We start from the raw sequence: 18,171 nt of genomic DNA on the forward strand, positions 1-18,171 counted from the left end.
CGGAGAGAAGACAAGTAAGGTGAATGAGGTGTTCCAATGTGAAATGCCGGAAACACAGAAACACAGACGACACACAACAAGAGGTGGCAATCTATTCATTAATTGCATTTAATCAATGAGCTCATTATCACTCATGCATTGTCCAACAGGTGTTGAAATAATGGGATTAAAAGGGGAGATCCCTTCAGAAAGACAGAAACAATAGCAAAGACAAAAAACACTTTTGGAATCTGCTTTTAGTCAACACATAAGGAAAGGGTGCACCGGTCCTGGAAATACTGCAATACCAGGTCAATGCGTGGAGTGGACAGAGCAAGCTCTATTTCCATCTCCCTGTTCTAAAAATCCATTTAATATATGGTCCCCAGATAGGGGACGTATCAGATATTAAACTGATAAGAACAGATACTACACTTGATCTTAGCCAAAAGGCCGAGAAGCGATAACCCGAACGGGCCGCGCGTTGCCCGAGCCTGCCCGATACTGCTGTTCAGCCCTTGCAGCGATTCAGCCTACTTCTAGGCAATTCCATGGGGCCCTGCAGGCTCACACACTCACAGCTACACGGGAGGTGAATAAAGGCCGGAGAGGAAGCCAGACAGGATTTGCTTCTTTTGCTTGCACCACAATGCAGTGCTGAAAGAGGAGGAATCTACATAAAAACGCCTTCCTGGCAACGCCCAAATGCCCTGCTGCCATGCAGATAAACACTGGCAGCGGCAGCAAGTGCATGCCCACAGCCACCCCTTGTTCCTTCACACCTTGTATCAGCTGTAATCCAGTCCAGTCCAGTGCTGCCTGCTGAGCAGCACTGACCAACACTGCCTGGGCCCAGGCTTTTATCTCTGAGGCCCCATTATGATGTCAGAAAGCTGGCTCTGGAATCCTGAGGGCTCCACTATGACACGTGCAAAGTTCCGTCTGAACTTTATATAAGACGGTGAGGCTCAGTCAGTCACTCAGTGTTGCCTGAGAGGGCAACACTGCAACAGCCGGCCGCCAGGCTGTCTTTTTTTTGCACAGCTAGTTGCCTCCAGGAGGCCACAAGAGGGAGACAAGGGACTGCAAAATGGAAAATAGGCATCCACCAACTTTACAGACAACTTCTCCTTGCTCCTACAACCTCCATCCTTGCACAGTTTGTTATTCTTCTAGGTAACATAGTAACAAATCCAAATTGCTGCTCTCTTTGTAGGCAAGCAAGGCTTTGTTGCAACTGCAATTCTTACTTCTTCTTGAAATGTAGGGACGACAGTACATTCCATCACATCCATCTAGTGTACACAGGTAGGTCCATTGTGGCGGGCAGGCGAGCGGGCGGGCTGCTTTATTGGCTGTTTGCTGTTCCCCTACTCCACTCCACTATTTGACTGTTGTGCTGCATCAATCAATCAATCAATCAATCAATCAATCAATCAATCAATCAATCAATCAGTGGCTGGCTCAGGTGCAGCTCTTTAACTTACCTAAAAGGGAGGGCGGAGAGAAGACAAGGAAGGTGAATGAGGTGTTCCAATGTGAAATGCCGGAAACACAGAAACACAGACGACACACAACAAGAGGTGGCAATCTATTCATTAATTGCATTTAATCAATGAGCTCATTATCACTCATGCATTGTCCAACAGGTGTTGAAATAATGGGATTAAAAGGGGAGATCCCTTCAGAAAGACAGAAACAATAGCAAAGACAAAAAACACTTTTGGAATCTGCTTTTAGTCAACACATAAGGAAAGGGTGCACCGGTCCTGGAAATACTGCAATACCAGGTCAATGCGTGGAGTGGACAGAGCAAGCTCTATTTCCATCTCCCTGTTCTAAAAATCCATTTAATATATGGTCCCCAGATAGGGGACGTATCAGATATTAAACTGATAAGAACAGATACTACACTTGATCTTAGCCAAAAGGCAGAGAAGCGATAACCCGAACGGGCCGCGCGTTGCCCGAGCCTGCCCGATACTGCTGTTCAGCCCTTGCAGCGATTCAGCCTACTTCTAGGCAATTCCATGGGGCCCTGCAGGCTCACACACTCACAGCTACACGGGAGGTGAATAAAGGCCGGAGAGGAAGCCAGACAGGATTTGCTTCTTTTGCTTGCACCACAATGCAGTGCTGAAAGAGGAGGAATCTACATAAAAACGCCTTCCTGGCAACGCCCAAATGCCCTGCTGCCATGCAGATAAACACTGGCAGCGGCAGCAAGTGCATGCCCACAGCCACCCCTTGTTCCTTCACACCTTGTATCAGCTGTAATCCAGTCCAGTCCAGTGCTGCCTGCTGAGCAGCACTGACCAACACTGCCTGGGCCCAGGCTTTTATCTCTGAGGCCCCATTATGATGTCAGAAAGCTGGCTCTGGAATCCTGAGGGCTCCACTATGACACGTGCAAAGTTCCGTCTGAACTTTATATAAGACGGTGAGGCTCAGTCAGTCACTCAGTGTTGCCTGAGAGGGCAACACTGCAACAGCCGGCTGCCAGGCTGTCTTTTTTTTGCACAGCTAGTTGCCTCCAGGAGGCCACAAGAGGGAGACAAGGGACTGCAAAATGGAAAATAGGCATCCACCAACTTTACAGACAACTTCTCCTTGCTCCTACAACCTCCATCCTTGCACAGTTTGTTATTCTTCTAGGTAACATAGTAACAAATCCAAATTGCTGCTCTCTTTGTAGGCAAGCAAGGCTTTGTTGCAACTGCAATTCTTACTTCTTCTTGAAATGTAGGGACGACAGTACATTCCATCACATCCATCTAGTGTACACAGGTAGGTCCATTGTGGCGGGCAGGCGAGCGGGCGGGCTGCTTTATTGGCTGTTTGCTGTTCCCCTACTCCACTCCACTATTTGACTGTTGTGCTGCATCAATCAATCAATCAATCAATTAATCAATCAATCAATCAATCAATCAATCAATCAATCAATCAATCAGTGGCTGGCTCAGGTGCAGCTCTTTAACTTACCTAAAAGGGAGGGCGGAGAGAAGACAAGGAAGGTGAATGAGGTGTTCCAATGTGAAATGCCGGAAACACAGAAACACAGACGACACACAACAAGAGGTGGCAATCTATTCATTAATTGCATTTAATCAATGAGCTCATTATCACTCATGCATTGTCCAACAGGTGTTGAAATAATGGGATTAAAAGGGGAGATCCCTTCAGAAAGACAGAAACAATAGCAAAGACAAAAAACACTTTTGGAATCTGCTTTTAGTCAACACATAAGGAAAGGGTGCACCGGTCCTGGAAATACTGCAATACCAGGTCAATGCGTGGAGTGGACAGAGCAAGCTCTATTTCCATCTCCCTGTTCTAAAAATCCATTTAATATATGGTCCCCAGATAGGGGACGTATCAGATATTAAACTGATAAGAACAGATACTACACTTGATCTTAGCCAAAAGGCCGAGAAGCGATAACCCGAACGGGCCGCGCGTTGCCCGAGCCTGCCCGATACTGCTGTTCAGCCCTTGCAGCGATTCAGCCTACTTCTAGGCAATTCCATGGGGCCCTGCAGGCTCACACACTCACAGCTACACGGGAGGTGAATAAAGGCCGGAGAGGAAGCCAGACAGGATTTGCTTCTTTTGCTTGCACCACAATGCAGTGCTGAAAGAGGAGGAATCTACATAAAAACGCCTTCCTGGCAACGCCCAAATGCCCTGCTGCCATGCAGATAAACACTGGCAGCGGCAGCAAGTGCATGCCCACAGCCACCCCTTGTTCCTTCACACCTTGTATCAGCTGTAATCCAGTCCAGTCCAGTGCTGCCTGCTGAGCAGCACTGACCAACACTGCCTGGGCCCAGGCTTTTATCTCTGAGGCCCCATTATGATGTCAGAAAGCTGGCTCTGGAATCCTGAGGGCTCCACTATGACACGTGCAAAGTTCCGTCTGAACTTTATATAAGACGGTGAGGCTCAGTCAGTCACTCAGTGTTGCCTGAGAGGGCAACACTGCAACAGCCGGCCGCCAGGCTGTCTTTTTTTTGCACAGCTAGTTGCCTCCAGGAGGCCACAAGAGGGAGACAAGGGACTGCAAAATGGAAAATAGGCATCCACCAACTTTACAGACAACTTCTCCTTGCTCCTACAACCTCCATCCTTGCACAGTTTGTTATTCTTCTAGGTAACATAGTAACAAATCCAAATTGCTGCTCTCTTTGTAGGCAAGCAAGGCTTTGTTGCAACTGCAATTCTTACTTCTTCTTGAAATGTAGGGACGACAGTACATTCCATCACATCCATCTAGTGTACACAGGTAGGTCCATTGTGGCGGGCAGGCGAGCGGGCGGGCTGCTTTATTGGCTGTTTGCTGTTCCCCTACTCCACTCCACTATTTGACTGTTGTGCTGCATCAATCAATCAATCAATCAATCAATCAATCAATCAATCAGTGGCTGGCTCAGGTGCAGCTCTTTAACTTACCTAAAAGGGAGGGCGGAGAGAAGACAAGGAAGGTGAATGAGGTGTTCCAATGTGAAATGCCGGAAACACAGAAACACAGACGACACACAACAAGAGGTGGCAATCTATTCATTAATTGCATTTAATCAATGAGCTCATTATCACTCATGCATTGTCCAACAGGTGTTGAAATAATGGGATTAAAAGGGGAGATCCCTTCAGAAAGACAGAAACAATAGCAAAGACAAAAAACACTTTTGGAATCTGCTTTTAGTCAACACATAAGGAAAGGGTGCACCGGTCCTGGAAATACTGCAATACCAGGTCAATGCGTGGAGTGGACAGAGCAAGCTCTATTTCCATCTCCCTGTTCTAAAAATCCATTTAATATATGGTCCCCAGATAGGGGACGTATCAGATATTAAACTGATAAGAACAGATACTACACTTGATCTTAGCCAAAAGGCCGAGAAGCGATAACCCGAACGGGCCGCGCGTTGCCCGAGCCTGCCCGATACTGCTGTTCAGCCCTTGCAGCGATTCAGCCTACTTCTAGGCAATTCCATGGGGCCCTGCAGGCTCACACACTCACAGCTACACGGGAGGTGAATAAAGGCCGGAGAGGAAGCCAGACAGGATTTGCTTCTTTTGCTTGCACCACAATGCAGTGCTGAAAGAGGAGGAATCTACATAAAAACGCCTTCCTGGCAACGCCCAAATGCCCTGCTGCCATGCAGATAAACACTGGCAGCGGCAGCAAGTGCATGCCCACAGCCACCCCTTGTTCCTTCACACCTTGTATCAGCTGTAATCCAGTCCAGTCCAGTGCTGCCTGCTGAGCAGCACTGACCAACACTGCCTGGGCCCAGGCTTTTATCTCTGAGGCCCCATTATGATGTCAGAAAGCTGGCTCTGGAATCCTGAGGGCTCCACTATGACACGTGCAAAGTTCCGTCTGAACTTTATATAAGACGGTGAGGCTCAGTCAGTCACTCAGTGTTGCCTGAGAGGGCAACACTGCAACAGCCGGCCGCCAGGCTGTCTTTTTTTTGCACAGCTAGTTGCCTCCAGGAGGCCACAAGAGGGAGACAAGGGACTGCAAAATGGAAAATAGGCATCCACCAACTTTACAGACAACTTCTCCTTGCTCCTACAACCTCCATCCTTGCACAGTTTGTTATTCTTCTAGGTAACATAGTAACAAATCCAAATTGCTGCTCTCTTTGTAGGCAAGCAAGGCTTTGTTGCAACTGCAATTCTTACTTCTTCTTGAAATGTAGGGACGACAGTACATTCCATCACATCCATCTAGTGTACACAGGTAGGTCCATTGTGGCGGGCAGGCGAGCGGGCGGGCTGCTTTATTGGCTGTTTGCTGTTCCCCTACTCCACTCCACTATTTGACTGTTGTGCTGCATCAATCAATCAATCAATCAATCAATCAATCAATCAATCAATCAATCAATCAGTGGCTGGCTCAGGTGCAGCTCTTTAACTTACCTAAAAGGGAGGGCGGAGAGAAGACAAGGAAGGTGAATGAGGTGTTCCAATGTGAAATGCCGGAAACACAGAAACACAGACGACACACAACAAGAGGTGGCAATCTATTCATTAATTGCATTTAATCAATGAGCTCATTATCACTCATGCATTGTCCAACAGGTGTTGAAATAATGGGATTAAAAGGGGAGATCCCTTCAGAAAGACAGAAACAATAGCAAAGACAAAAAACACTTTTGGAATCTGCTTTTAGTCAACACATAAGGAAAGGGTGCACCGGTCCTGGAAATACTGCAATACCAGGTCAATGCGTGGAGTGGACAGAGCAAGCTCTATTTCCATCTCCCTGTTCTAAAAATCCATTTAATATATGGTCCCCAGATAGGGGACGTATCAGATATTAAACTGATAAGAACAGATACTACACTTGATCTTAGCCAAAAGGCCGAGAAGCGATAACCCGAACGGGCCGCGCGTTGCCCGAGCCTGCCCGATACTGCTGTTCAGCCCTTGCAGCGATTCAGCCTACTTCTAGGCAATTCCATGGGGCCCTGCAGGCTCACACACTCACAGCTACACGGGAGGTGAATAAAGGCCGGAGAGGAAGCCAGACAGGATTTGCTTCTTTTGCTTGCACCACAATGCAGTGCTGAAAGAGGAGGAATCTACATAAAAATGCCTTCCTGGCAACGCCCAAATGCCCTGCTGCCATGCAGATAAACACTGGCAGCGGCAGCAAGTGCATGCCCACAGCCACCCCTTGTTCCTTCACACCTTGTATCAGCTGTAATCCAGTCCAGTCCAGTGCTGCCTGCTGAGCAGCACTGACCAACACTGCCTGGGCCCAGGCTTTTATCTCTGAGGCCCCATTATGATGTCAGAAAGCTGGCTCTGGAATCCTGAGGGCTCCACTATGACACGTGCAAAGTTCCGTCTGAACTTTATATAAGACGGTGAGGCTCAGTCAGTCACTCAGTGTTGCCTGAGAGGGCAACACTGCAACAGCCGGCCGCCAGGCTGTCTTTTTTTTTGCACAGCTAGTTGCCTCCAGGAGGCCACAAGAGGGAGACAAGGGACTGCAAAATGGAAAATAGGCATCCACCAACTTTACAGACAACTTCTCCTTGCTCCTACAACCTCCATCCTTGCACAGTTTGTTATTCTTCTAGGTAACATAGTAACAAATCCAAATTGCTGCTCTCTTTGTAGGCAAGCAAGGCTTTGTTGCAACTGCAATTCTTACTTCTTCTTGAAATGTAGGGACGACAGTACATTCCATCACATCCATCTAGTGTACACAGGTAGGTCCATTGTGGCGGGCAGGCGAGCGGGCGGGCTGCTTTATTGGCTGTTTGCTGTTCCCCTACTCCACTCCACTATTTGACTGTTGTGCTGCATCAATCAATCAATCAATCAATCAATCAATCAATCAATCAATCAATCAATCAATCAGTGGCTGGCTCAGGTGCAGCTCTTTAACTTACCTAAAAGGGAGGGCGGAGAGAAGACAAGGAAGGTGAATGAGGTGTTCCAATGTGAAATGCCGGAAACACAGAAACACAGACGACACACAACAAGAGGTGGCAATCTATTCATTAATTGCATTTAATCAATGAGCTCATTATCACTCATGCATTGTCCAACAGGTGTTGAAATAATGGGATTAAAAGGGGAGATCCCTTCAGAAAGACAGAAACAATAGCAAAGACAAAAAACACTTTTGGAATCTGCTTTTAGTCAACACATAAGGAAAGGGTGCACCGGTCCTGGAAATACTGCAATACCAGGTCAATGCGTGGAGTGGACAGAGCAAGCTCTATTTCCATCTCCCTGTTCTAAAAATCCATTTAATATATGGTCCCCAGATAGGGGACGTATCAGATATTAAACTGATAAGAACAGATACTACACTTGATCTTAGCCAAAAGGCCGAGAAGCGATAACCCGAACGGGCCGCGCGTTGCCCGAGCCTGCCCGATACTGCTGTTCAGCCCTTGCAGCGATTCAGCCTACTTCTAGGCAATTCCATGGGGCCCTGCAGGCTCACACACTCACAGCTACACGGGAGGTGAATAAAGGCCGGAGAGGAAGCCAGACAGGATTTGCTTCTTTTGCTTGCACCACAATGCAGTGCTGAAAGAGGAGGAATCTACATAAAAATGCCTTCCTGGCAACGCCCAAATGCCCTGCTGCCATGCAGATAAACACTGGCAGCGGCAGCAAGTGCATGCCCACAGCCACCCCTTGTTCCTTCACACCTTGTATCAGCTGTAATCCAGTCCAGTCCAGTGCTGCCTGCTGAGCAGCACTGACCAACACTGCCTGGGCCCAGGCTTTTATCTCTGAGGCCCCATTATGATGTCAGAAAGCTGGCTCTGGAATCCTGAGGGCTCCACTATGACACGTGCAAAGTTCCGTCTGAACTTTATATAAGACGGTGAGGCTCAGTCAGTCACTCAGTGTTGCCTGAGAGGGCAACACTGCAACAGCCGGCCGCCAGGCTGTCTTTTTTTTTGCACAGCTAGTTGCCTCCAGGAGGCCACAAGAGGGAGACAAGGGACTGCAAAATGGAAAATAGGCATCCACCAACTTTACAGACAACTTCTCCTTGCTCCTACAACCTCCATCCTTGCACAGTTTGTTATTCTTCTAGGTAACATAGTAACAAATCCAAATTGCTGCTCTCTTTGTAGGCAAGCAAGGCTTTGTTGCAACTGCAATTCTTACTTCTTCTTGAAATGTAGGGACGACAGTACATTCCATCACATCCATCTAGTGTACACAGGTAGGTCCATTGTGGCGGGCAGGCGAGCGGGCGGGCTGCTTTATTGGCTGTTTGCTGTTCCCCTACTCCACTCCACTATTTGACTGTTGTGCTGCATCAATCAATCAATCAATCAATCAATCAATCAATCAATCAATCAGTGGCTGGCTCAGGTGCAGCTCTTTAACTTACCTAAAAGGGAGGGCGGAGAGAAGACAAGGAAGGTGAATGAGGTGTTCCAATGTGAAATGCCGGAAACACAGAAACACAGACGACACACAACAAGAGGTGGCAATCTATTCATTAATTGCATTTAATCAATGAGCTCATTATCACTCATGCATTGTCCAACAGGTGTTGAAATAATGGGATTAAAAGGGGAGATCCCTTCAGAAAGACAGAAACAATAGCAAAGACAAAAAACACTTTTGGAATCTGCTTTTAGTCAACACATAAGGAAAGGGTGCACCGGTCCTGGAAATACTGCAATACCAGGTCAATGCGTGGAGTGGACAGAGCAAGCTCTATTTCCATCTCCCTGTTCTAAAAATCCATTTAATATATGGTCCCCAGATAGGGGACGTATCAGATATTAAACTGATAAGAACAGATACTACACTTGATCTTAGCCAAAAGGCCGAGAAGCGATAACCCGAACGGGCCGCGCGTTGCCCGAGCCTGCCCGATACTGCTGTTCAGCCCTTGCAGCGATTCAGCCTACTTCTAGGCAATTCCATGGGGCCCTGCAGGCTCACACACTCACAGCTACACGGGAGGTGAATAAAGGCCGGAGAGGAAGCCAGACAGGATTTGCTTCTTTTGCTTGCACCACAATGCAGTGCTGAAAGAGGAGGAATCTACATAAAAACGCCTTCCTGGCAACGCCCAAATGCCCTGCTGCCATGCAGATAAACACTGGCAGCGGCAGCAAGTGCATGCCCACAGCCACCCCTTGTTCCTTCACACCTTGTATCAGCTGTAATCCAGTCCAGTCCAGTGCTGCCTGCTGAGCAGCACTGACCAACACTGCCTGGGCCCAGGCTTTTATCTCTGAGGCCCCATTATGATGTCAGAAAGCTGGCTCTGGAATCCTGAGGGCTCCACTATGACACGTGCAAAGTTCCGTCTGAACTTTATATAAGACGGTGAGGCTCAGTCAGTCACTCAGTGTTGCCTGAGAGGGCAACACTGCAACAGCCGGCCGCCAGGCTGTCTTTTTTTTGCACAGCTAGTTGCCTCCAGGAGGCCACAAGAGGGAGACAAGGGACTGCAAAATGGAAAATAGGCATCCACCAACTTTACAGACAACTTCTCCTTGCTCCTACAACCTCCATCCTTGCACAGTTTGTTATTCTTCTAGGTAACATAGTAACAAATCCAAATTGCTGCTCTCTTTGTAGGCAAGCAAGGCTTTGTTGCAACTGCAATTCTTACTTCTTCTTGAAATGTAGGGACGACAGTACATTCCATCACATCCATCTAGTGTACACAGGTAGGTCCATTGTGGCGGGCAGGCGAGCGGGCGGGCTGCTTTATTGGCTGTTTGCTGTTCCCCTACTCCACTCCACTATTTGACTGTTGTGCTGCATCAATCAATCAATCAATCAATCAATCAATCAATCAATCAATCAGTGGCTGGCTCAGGTGCAGCTCTTTAACTTACCTAAAAGGGAGGGCGGAGAGAAGACAAGGAAGGTGAATGAGGTGTTCCAATGTGAAATGCCGGAAACACAGAAACACAGACGACACACAACAAGAGGTGGCAATCTATTCATTAATTGCATTTAATCAATGAGCTCATTATCACTCATGCATTGTCCAACAGGTGTTGAAATAATGGGATTAAAAGGGGAGATCCCTTCAGAAAGACAGAAACAATAGCAAAGACAAAAAACACTTTTGGAATCTGCTTTTAGTCAACACATAAGGAAAGGGTGCACCGGTCCTGGAAATACTGCAATACCAGGTCAATGCGTGGAGTGGACAGAGCAAGCTCTATTTCCATCTCCCTGTTCTAAAAATCCATTTAATATATGGTCCCCAGATAGGGGACGTATCAGATATTAAACTGATAAGAACAGATACTACACTTGATCTTAGCCAAAAGGCCGAGAAGCGATAACCCGAACGGGCCGCGCGTTGCCCGAGCCTGCCCGATACTGCTGTTCAGCCCTTGCAGCGATTCAGCCTACTTCAAGGCAATTCCATGGGGCCCTGCAGGCTCACACACTCACAGCTACACGGGAGGTGAATAAAGGCCGGAGAGGAAGCCAGACAGGATTTGCTTCTTTTGCTTGCACCACAATGCAGTGCTGAAAGAGGAGGAATCTACATAAAAACGCCTTCCTGGCAACGCCCAAATGCCCTGCTGCCATGCAGATAAACACTGGCAGCGGCAGCAAGTGCATGCCCACAGCCACCCCTTGTTCCTTCACACCTTGTATCAGCTGTAATCCAGTCCAGTCCAGTGCTGCCTGCTGAGCAGCACTGACCAACACTGCCTGGGCCCAGGCTTTTATCTCTGAGGCCCCATTATGATGTCAGAAAGCTGGCTCTGGAATCCTGAGGGCTCCACTATGACACGTGCAAAGTTCCGTCTGAACTTTATATAAGACGGTGAGGCTCAGTCAGTCACTCAGTGTTGCCTGAGAGGGCAACACTGCAACAGCCGGCCGCCAGGCTGTCTTTTTTTTGCACAGCTAGTTGCCTCCAGGAGGCCACAAGAGGGAGACAAGGGACTGCAAAATGGAAAATAGGCATCCACCAACTTTACAGACAACTTCTCCTTGCTCCTACAACCTCCATCCTTGCACAGTTTGTTATTCTTCTAGGTAACATAGTAACAAATCCAAATTGCTGCTCTCTTTGTAGGCAAGCAAGGCTTTGTTGCAACTGCAATTCTTACTTCTTCTTGAAATGTAGGGACGACAGTACATTCCATCACATCCATCTAGTGTACACAGGTAGGTCCATTGTGGCGGGCAGGCGAGCGGGCGGGCTGCTTTATTGGCTGTTTGCTGTTCCCCTACTCCACTCCACTATTTGACTGTTGTGCTGCATCAATCAATCAATCAATCAATCAATCAATCAATCAATCAATCAATCAATCAATCAGTGGCTGGCTCAGGTGCAGCTCTTTAACTTACCTAAAAGGGAGGGCGGAGAGAAGACAAGTAAGGTGAATGAGGTGTTCCAATGTGAAATGCCGGAAACACAGAAACACAGACGACACACAACAAGAGGTGGCAATCTATTCATTAATTGCATTTAATCAATGAGCTCATTATCACTCATGCATTGTCCAACAGGTGTTGAAATAATGGGATTAAAAGGGGAGATCCCTTCAGAAAGACAGAAACAATAGCAAAGACAAAAAACACTTTTGGAATCTGCTTTTAGTCAACACATAAGGAAAGGGTGCACCGGTCCTGGAAATACTGCAATACCAGGTCAATGCGTGGAGTGGACAGAGCAAGCTCTATTTCCATCTCCCTGTTCTAAAAATCCATTTAATATATGGTCCCCAGATAGGGGACGTATCAGATATTAAACTGATAAGAACAGATACTACACTTGATCTTAGCCAAAAGGCCGAGAAGCGATAACCCGAACGGGCCGCGCGTTGCCCGAGCCTGCCCGATACTGCTGTTCAGCCCTTGCAGCGATTCAGCCTACTTCTAGGCAATTCCATGGGGCCCTGCAGGCTCACACACTCACAGCTACACGGGAGGTGAATAAAGGCCGGAGAGGAAGCCAGACAGGATTTGCTTCTTTTGCTTGCACCACAATGCAGTGCTGAAAGAGGAGGAATCTACATAAAAACGCCTTCCTGGCAACGCCCAAATGCCCTGCTGCCATGCAGATAAACACTGGCAGCGGCAGCAAGTGCATGCCCACAGCCACCCCTTGTTCCTTCACACCTTGTATCAGCTGTAATCCAGTCCAGTCCAGTGCTGCCTGCTGAGCAGCACTGACCAACACTGCCTGGGCCCAGGCTTTTATCTCTGAGGCCCCATTATGATGTCAGAAAGCTGGCTCTGGAATCCTGAGGGCTCCACTATGACACGTGCAAAGTTCCGTCTGAACTTTATATAAGACGGTGAGGCTCAGTCAGTCACTCAGTGTTGCCTGAGAGGGCAACACTGCAACAGCCGGCCGCCAGGCTGTCTTTTTTTTGCACAGCTAGTTGCCTCCAGGAGGCCACAAGAGGGAGACAAGGGACTGCAAAATGGAAAATAGGCATCCACCAACTTTACAGACAACTTCTCCTTGCTCCTACAACCTCCATCCTTGCACAGTTTGTTATTCTTCTAGGTAACATAGTAACAAATCCAAATTGCTGCTCTCTTTGTAGGCAAGCAAGGCTTTGTTGCAACTGCAATTCTTACTTCTTCTTGAAATGTAGGGACGACAGTACATTCCATCACATCCATCTAGTGTACACAGGTAGGTCCATTGTGGCGGGCAGGCGAGCGGGCGGGCTGCTTTATTGGCTGTTTGCTGTTCCCCTACTCCACTCCACTATTTGACTGTTGTGCTGCATCAATCAATCAATCAATCAATCAATCAATCAATCAATCAGTGGCTGGCTCAGGTGCAGCTCTTTAACTTACCTAAAAGGGAGGGCGGAGAGAAGACAAGGAAGGTGAATGAGGTGTTCCAATGTGAAATGCCGGAAACACAGAAACACAGACGACACACAACAAGAGGTGGCAATCTATTCATTAATTGCATTTAATCAATGAGCTCATTATCACTCATGCATTGTCCAACAGGTGTTGAAATAATGGGATTAAAAGGGGAGATCCCTTCAGAAAGACAGAAACAATAGCAAAGACAAAAAACACTTTTGGAATCTGCTTTTAGTCAACACATAAGGAAAGGGTGCACCGGTCCTGGAAATACTGCAATACCAGGTCAATGCGTGGAGTGGACAGAGCAAGCTCTATTTCCATCTCCCTGTTCTAAAAATCCATTTAATATATGGTCCCCAGATAGGGGACGTATCAGATATTAAACTGATAAGAACAGATACTACACTTGATCTTAGCCAAAAGGCCGAGAAGCGATAACCCGAACGGGCCGCGCGTTGTCCGAGCCTGCCCGATACTGCTGTTCAGCCCTTGCAGCGATTCAGCCTACTTCTAGGCAATTCCATGGGGCCCTGCAGGCTCACACACTCACAGCTACACGGGAGGTGAATAAAGGCCGGAGAGGAAGCCAGACAGGATTTGCTTCTTTTGCTTGCACCACAATGCAGTGCTGAAAGAGGAGGAATCTACATAAAAACGCCTTCCTGGCAACGCCCAAATGCCCTGCTGCCATGCAGATAAACACTGGCAGCGGCAGCAAGTGCATGCCCACAGCCACCCCTTGTTCCTTCACACCTTGTATCAGCTGTAATCCAGTCCAGTCCAGTGCTGCCTGCTGAGCAGCACTGACCAACACTGCCTGGGCCCAGGCTTTTATCTCTGAGGCCCCATTATGATGTCAGAAAGCTGGCTCTGGAATCCTGAGGGCTCCACTATGACACGTGCAAAGTTCCGTCTGAACTTTATATAAGACGGTGAGGCTCAGTCCGTCACTCAGTGTTGCCTGAGAGGGCAACACTGCAACAGCCGGCCGCCAGGCTGTCTTTTTTTTGCACAGCTAGTTGCCTCCAGGAGGCCACAAGAGGGAGACAAGGGACTGCAAAATGGAAAATAGGCATCCACCAACTTTACAGACAACTTCTCCTTGCTCCTACAACCTCCATCCTTGCACAGTTTGTTATTCTTCTAGGTAACATAGTAACAAATCCAAATTGCTGCTCTCTTTGTAGGCAAGCAAGGCTTTGTTGCAACTGCAATTCTTACTTCTTCTTGAAATGTAGGGACGACAGTACATTCCATCACATCCATCTAGTGTACACAGGTAGGTCCATTGTGGCGGGCAGGCGAGCGGGCGGGCTGCTTTATTGGCTGTTTGCTGTTCCCCTACTCCACTCCACTATTTGACTGTTGTGCTGCATCAATCAATCAATCAATCAATCAATCAATCAATCAATCAATCAATCAATCAATCAATCAGTGGCTGGCTCAGGTGCAGCTCTTTAACTTACCTAAAAGGGAGGGCGGAGAGAAGACAAGGAAGGTGAATGAGGTGTTCCAATGTGAAATGCCGGAAACACAGAAACACAGACGACACACAACAAGAGGTGGCAATCTATTCATTAATTGCATTTAATCAATGAGCTCATTATCACTCATGCATTGTCCAACAGGTGTTGAAATAATGGGATTAAAAGGGGAGATCCCTTCAGAAAGACAGAAACAATAGCAAAGACAAAAAACACTTTTGGAATCTGCTTTTAGTCAACACATAAGGAAAGGGTGCACCGGTCCTGGAAATACTGCAATACCAGGTCAATGCGTGGAGTGGACAGAGCAAGCTCTATTTCCATCTCCCTGTTCTAAAAATCCATTTAATATATGGTCCCCAGATAGGGGACGTATCAGATATTAAACTGATAAGAACAGATACTACACTTGATCTTAGCCAAAAGGCCGAGAAGCGATAACCCGAACGGGCCGCGCGTTGCCCGAGCCTGCCCGATACTGCTGTTCAGCCCTTGCAGCGATTCAGCCTACTTCTAGGCAATTCCATGGGGCCCTGCAGGCTCACACACTCACAGCTACACGGGAGGTGAATAAAGGCCGGAGAGGAAGCCAGACAGGATTTGCTTCTTTTGCTTGCACCACAATGCAGTGCTGAAAGAGGAGGAATCTACATAAAAACGCCTTCCTGGCAACGCCCAAATGCCCTGCTGCCATGCAGATAAACACTGGCAGCGGCAGCAAGTGCATGCCCACAGCCACCCCTTGTTCCTTCACACCTTGTATCAGCTGTAATCCAGTCCAGTCCAGTGCTGCCTGCTGAGCAGCACTGACCAACACTGCCTGGGCCCAGGCTTTTATCTCTGAGGCCCCATTATGATGTCAGAAAGCTGGCTCTGGAATCCTGAGGGCTCCACTATGACACGTGCAAAGTTCCGTCTGAACTTTATATAAGACGGTGAGGCTCAGTCAGTCACTCAGTGTTGCCTGAGAGGGCAACACTGCAACAGCCGGCCGCCAGGCTGTCTTTTTTTTGCACAGCTAGTTGCCTCCAGGAGGCCACAAGAGGGAGACAAGGGACTGCAAAATGGAAAATAGGCATCCACCAACTTTACAGACAACTTCTCCTTGCTCCTACAACCTCCATCCTTGCACAGTTTGTTATTCTTCTAGGTAACATAGTAACAAATCCAAATTGCTGCTCTCTTTGTAGGCAAGCAAGGCTTTGTTGCAACTGCAATTCTTACTTCTTCTTGAAATGTAGGGACGACAGTACATTCCATCACATCCATCTAGTGTACACAGGTAGGTCCATTGTGGCGGGCAGGCGAGCGGGCGGGCTGCTTTATTGGCTGTTTGCTGTTCCCCTACTCCACTCCACTATTTGACTGTTGTGCTGCATCAATCAATCAATCAATCAATCAATTAATCAATCAATCAATCAATCAATCAATCAATCAGTGGCTGGCTCAGGTGCAGCTCTTTAACTTACCTAAAAGGGAGGGCGGAGAGAAGACAAGGAAGGTGAATGAGGTGTTCCAATGTGAAATGCCGGAAACACAGAAACACAGACGACACACAACAAGAGGTGGCAATCTATTCATTAATTGCATTTAATCAATGAGCTCATTATCACTCATGCATTGTCCAACAGGTGTTGAAATAATGGGATTAAAAGGGGAGATCCCTTCAGAAAGACAGAAACAATAGCAAAGACAAAAAACACTTTTGGAATCTGCTTTTAGTCAACACATAAGGAAAGGGTGCACCGGTCCTGGAAATACTGCAATACCAGGTCAATGCGTGGAGTGGACAGAGCAAGCTCTATTTCCATCTCCCTGTTCTAAAAATCCATTTAATATATGGTCCCCAGATAGGGGACGTATCAGATATTAAACTGATAAGAACAGATACTACACTTGATCTTAGCCAAAAGGCCGAGAAGCGATAACCCGAACGGGCCGCGCGTTGCCCGAGCCTGCCCGATACTGCTGTTCAGCCCTTGCAGCGATTCAGCCTACTTCTAGGCAATTCCATGGGGCCCTGCAGGCTCACACACTCACAGCTACACGGGAGGTGAATAAAGGCCGGAGAGGAAGCCAGACAGGATTTGCTTCTTTTGCTTGCACCACAATGCAGTGCTGAAAGAGGAGGAATCTACATAAAAACGCCTTCCTGGCAACGCCCAAATGCCCTGCCCGATACTGCTGTTCAGCCCTTGCAGCGATTCAGCCTACTTCTAGGCAATTCCATGGGGCCCTGCAGGCTCACACACTCACAGCTACACGGGAGGTGAATAAAGGCCGGAGAGGAAGCCAGACAGGATTTGCTTCTTTTGCTTGCACCACAATGCAGTGCTGAAAGAGGAGGAATCTACATAAAAACGCCTTCCTGGCAACGCCCAAATGCCCTGCTGCCATGCAGATAAACACTGGCAGCGGCAGCAAGTGCATGCCCACAGCCACCCCTTGTTCCTTCACACCTTGTATCAGCTGTAATCCAGTCCAGTCCAGTGCTGCCTGCTGAGCAGCACTGACCAACACTGCCTGGGCCCAGGCTTTTATCTCTGAGGCCCCATTATGATGTCAGAAAGCTGGCTCTGGAATCCTGAGGGCTCCACTATGACACGTGCAAAGTTCCGTCTGAACTTTATATAAGACGGTGAGGCTCAGTCAGTCACTCAGTGTTGCCTGAGAGGGCAACACTGCAACAGCCGGCCGCCAGGCTGTCTTTTTTTTGCACAGCTAGTTGCCTCCAGGAGGCCACAAGAGGGAGACAAGGGACTGCAAAATGGAAAATAGGCATCCACCAACTTTACAGACAACTTCTCCTTGCTCCTACAACCTCCATCCTTGCACAGTTTGTTATTCTTCTAGGTAACATAGTAACAAATCCAAATTGCTGCTCTCTTTGTAGGCAAGCAAGGCTTTGTTGCAACTGCAATTCTTACTTCTTCTTGAAATGTAGGGACGACAGTACATTCCATCACATCCATCTAGTGTACACAGGTAGGTCCATTGTGGCGGGCAGGCGAGCGGGCGGGCTGCTTTATTGGCTGTTTGCTGTTCCCCTACTCCACTCCACTATTTGACTGTTGTGCTGCATCAATCAATCAATCAATCAATAAATCAATCAATCAATCAATCAGTGGCTGGCTCAGGTGCAGCTCTTTAACTTACCTAAAAGGGAGGGCGGAGAGAAGACAAGGAAGGTGAATGAGGTGTTCCAATGTGAAATGCCGGAAACACAGAAACACAGACGACACACAACAAGAGGTGGCAATCTATTCATTAATTGCATTTAATCAATGAGCTCATTATCACTCATGCATTGTCCAACAGGTGTTGAAATAATGGGATTAAAAGGGGAGATCCCTTCAGAAAGACAGAAACAATAGCAAAGACA

The 18,171-nt window shown here is 47.7% G+C and overlaps 12 non-coding genes across 12 annotated transcripts; all 12 read right to left on the bottom strand.

The window, feature by feature from the left end:
- Positions 1-253: 253 nt before the first annotated feature.
- Positions 254-444, bottom strand: LOC142687729 (U2 spliceosomal RNA). The gene has a single exon (XR_012856927.1). It is a non-coding gene; the product is annotated as a U2 spliceosomal RNA (small nuclear RNA).
- A 1,288-nt stretch (positions 445-1,732) lies between these two features.
- On the bottom strand, positions 1,733-1,923 carry LOC142688009 (U2 spliceosomal RNA). The gene has a single exon (XR_012857180.1). It is a non-coding gene; the product is annotated as a U2 spliceosomal RNA (small nuclear RNA).
- A 1,304-nt stretch (positions 1,924-3,227) lies between these two features.
- LOC142687730 (U2 spliceosomal RNA) lies at positions 3,228-3,418 on the bottom strand. Its single transcript, XR_012856928.1, has one exon. It is a non-coding gene; the product is annotated as a U2 spliceosomal RNA (small nuclear RNA).
- A 1,276-nt stretch (positions 3,419-4,694) lies between these two features.
- LOC142687731 (U2 spliceosomal RNA) lies at positions 4,695-4,885 on the bottom strand. The gene has a single exon (XR_012856929.1). It is a non-coding gene; the product is annotated as a U2 spliceosomal RNA (small nuclear RNA).
- A 1,288-nt stretch (positions 4,886-6,173) lies between these two features.
- On the bottom strand, positions 6,174-6,364 carry LOC142687734 (U2 spliceosomal RNA). Its single transcript, XR_012856931.1, has one exon. It is a non-coding gene; the product is annotated as a U2 spliceosomal RNA (small nuclear RNA).
- Positions 6,365-7,657: 1,293 nt separating this feature from the next.
- On the bottom strand, positions 7,658-7,848 carry LOC142687735 (U2 spliceosomal RNA). Its single transcript, XR_012856932.1, has one exon. It is a non-coding gene; the product is annotated as a U2 spliceosomal RNA (small nuclear RNA).
- A 1,281-nt stretch (positions 7,849-9,129) lies between these two features.
- Positions 9,130-9,320, bottom strand: LOC142687736 (U2 spliceosomal RNA). Its single transcript, XR_012856933.1, has one exon. It is a non-coding gene; the product is annotated as a U2 spliceosomal RNA (small nuclear RNA).
- A 1,280-nt stretch (positions 9,321-10,600) lies between these two features.
- LOC142687737 (U2 spliceosomal RNA) lies at positions 10,601-10,791 on the bottom strand. The gene has a single exon (XR_012856934.1). It is a non-coding gene; the product is annotated as a U2 spliceosomal RNA (small nuclear RNA).
- Positions 10,792-12,083: 1,292 nt separating this feature from the next.
- Positions 12,084-12,274, bottom strand: LOC142687738 (U2 spliceosomal RNA). The gene has a single exon (XR_012856935.1). It is a non-coding gene; the product is annotated as a U2 spliceosomal RNA (small nuclear RNA).
- Positions 12,275-13,550: 1,276 nt separating this feature from the next.
- LOC142687739 (U2 spliceosomal RNA) lies at positions 13,551-13,741 on the bottom strand. The gene has a single exon (XR_012856936.1). It is a non-coding gene; the product is annotated as a U2 spliceosomal RNA (small nuclear RNA).
- A 1,296-nt stretch (positions 13,742-15,037) lies between these two features.
- Positions 15,038-15,228, bottom strand: LOC142687740 (U2 spliceosomal RNA). The gene has a single exon (XR_012856937.1). It is a non-coding gene; the product is annotated as a U2 spliceosomal RNA (small nuclear RNA).
- A 1,296-nt stretch (positions 15,229-16,524) lies between these two features.
- On the bottom strand, positions 16,525-16,715 carry LOC142687741 (U2 spliceosomal RNA). The gene has a single exon (XR_012856938.1). It is a non-coding gene; the product is annotated as a U2 spliceosomal RNA (small nuclear RNA).
- Positions 16,716-18,171: the final 1,456 nt, after the last annotated feature.

This window comes from Rhinoderma darwinii, assembly GCF_050947455.1.
Source record: "Rhinoderma darwinii isolate aRhiDar2 chromosome 5 unlocalized genomic scaffold, aRhiDar2.hap1 SUPER_5_unloc_24, whole genome shotgun sequence".
Taxonomy (NCBI): domain Eukaryota; kingdom Metazoa; phylum Chordata; class Amphibia; order Anura; family Rhinodermatidae; genus Rhinoderma; species Rhinoderma darwinii.